Genomic DNA, 2,428 nt, shown 5'->3' with positions numbered 1-2,428 from the left:
GTTAGCTCCCTGCATAGTCTTTGAGTTCATACAAAATGGAAACTATAAAGCGAGAGCTTCAGTTTCTAAAAAGTGAGGACTTAGCTTTTTGGGAGGAGAGGACTTAGCTTTTGTAGGATGAGAACTTAGCATTTTGTCGTGTGTTCCCATAGACGGCACCAATTGATGTAACCGGTTCTGGTCACGTACCAATTTTTTTTGGCTAAGTACCTCGTCATTTGACCTGCTCCTAGGAGAGGATGGTGGAGCTCCCTGGTGGTGAGCTACTAAGTGACGAGCTCCCTTGGTGGTGAGCTACTTGGTGACGAACTCCCTAGTGGTGAGCTACCTAGTGATGAGCTCCCTGGTGGCGAGCTACCTGGTGACGAGCTCCCTGGTGGTGAGCTACTTGGTGATGAACTCCTTGGTGGTGAGCTACCTGGTGACGAGTTCCCTGGTGGTGAGCTACTTGGTGACGAGCTTCCAGGTGGTGAGCGACTTGGTGACGAGCTCCCTGGTGGTGAACTACTTGGTGATGAGCTCCCTGGTGGTGAGCTACCTGGTGACGAGCTCCCTAGTGGTGAGCTACCTAGTGACGAGCTCCCTGGTGGTGAGCTCCCTGGTGATGAGCTCCCTGGTGATGAGCTCCCTGGTGGTGAACTACCTGGATGGACTTGTCATTTGACTTGCTCCTAGGCGGCCTGTAACTCAGAGGGTGGTGGAGCTCCCTAGTGTAGCGCAACCCGACTGCCCTCTGCATGAGGTGATCTCCACTCCCTTGTAGGCGGCGGGAGTTGAGAGACCTGCCAGAACTGAATCAGAGGATCCGAGGGTATTTACCCGGCAGGGACTCTTTGATGCCTAAGTTAGCATTCTTATTGCAGAAAGCTTGGAGAGAAATGAGAGAGCTAGAGAGTAGGGATTACCTCCATTTTTCCATTCTCTCTCCCCTTGTCTTTGGGGGTTGGAGTCCTTATATAGCGGTGTCCTGTCAAATCAGGCGTGACCGCCTCTGTCAAGTCAGGCATAACCGCCTATGTCTCTCTACCGCAGTCGTCGCTGTCAGAGCTGAGGCGACGGGTGCAGGTAGCTGTTGTAGAGTACGGCTGATCCAAATCGGCTAGGTCGGCCAGGTCGGATCATGTGCCAGGCTGATCCAGGTCGGCCAAGTCGTGTAGGCCGTGCGCAAGCCGCACCAGGCCACGCTCAGGCTGTGACAGGCCGCGCCAAGCAACGCGCAGGCCGCGTGCAGGCCGGGCCAGGCCGGCAAGGCCGATGCTCGGGTGGGACACCAACTTGGTAAGTTGTTGCCTGGGTGTCACCTAATTGTCATGAGGTGCCACGTGTCACAATTTCATTGGAGGGCCAAATCTACCCTCATCAAAATCCCTTCCGGTATCATGTCTTTTGACATTATAGATTTTTTCTTAAATTATTAAAATATAGAAAATCAAAGCTAAAAAAGAAAAAACCACTCCAATAAAATCCTTTTTCCACCAGAAAACCAACACAATTATACTTTATGATTATTAAAATTTCCGTCCTTCTGTGGAGTCCGGATCTACTACTACTACCCACAAGAAGCTCACCTAACTATGTTCCCAATGTTCAAACCAGCTTAATTTGTAGTGTATTTATTGGTGGCGTGTAAGTAGCAGATCCGATCCGAACTTCTCTCATCTCCACCCCAGACCAAGTCTATATAATGGAATGAGATTGGATCTGCGCCTCACATAGGGCGCTTTATACGCACATCCTGTCATGCATTGGAACATCTAACATATTTAGAAGTTATCATATTTATAAGTTATTTATAAGTGTGAGGAGCAGATACCATGCTGTCGTGTGTCATTTTAATCCATTAACTGTCGTGTCACTCAAAAGACCTACATTCACGTGGATTTGATCTCCCTTAATAGCTTAGCGATTTGGTGTTGAGACAATTTCTGAGCTGGGCACGTTCTGACCAGTTTACTTATTCATGCCAATGTTTTGATTTTTAATCAAAATAAAATAAGATGTAATTATTAATTTATTTATTTTCATAATGACTTGGCATTTTTAGATATTATCTACAGCATAGGTTGTTGTAGATAATATCCAGAATCAATGGACCACTTAAATGTCAGAGACCAGAGGATCATTCGGAAGTCGCTGTCGCTGTTGTACAAGGAGTGAAGCTTTGAATTGCCACCGGCCAATAATAATTGGATTCCAGTGATTGATTAAATTTGGACAGGTTTGATGTTTGACTTTAGTTTTTTAAAAATAAACCCGAGAAAATCGGTTTCATTCATTCCAATCCACTTCTTGATGGGTTTCCAGATAGGTTTGATAAATGTTAGAGGTTCAACCCAATCCAACCTTGAAAGTCCGAACCCAATAAAAGGTGGAGCAAGAGCAGAGGCTGGCATGGATGGAAGGATAAAGGTATAATTTAGGGCAAAAG

Source organism: Nelumbo lutea, chromosome 1 (genome assembly GCF_056320005.1).
Source record: "Nelumbo lutea isolate HS-2025 chromosome 1, American lotus-T2T, whole genome shotgun sequence".
NCBI lineage: Eukaryota > Viridiplantae > Streptophyta > Magnoliopsida > Proteales > Nelumbonaceae > Nelumbo > Nelumbo lutea.
Note: the sequence above shows the minus strand (reverse complement) of the source record.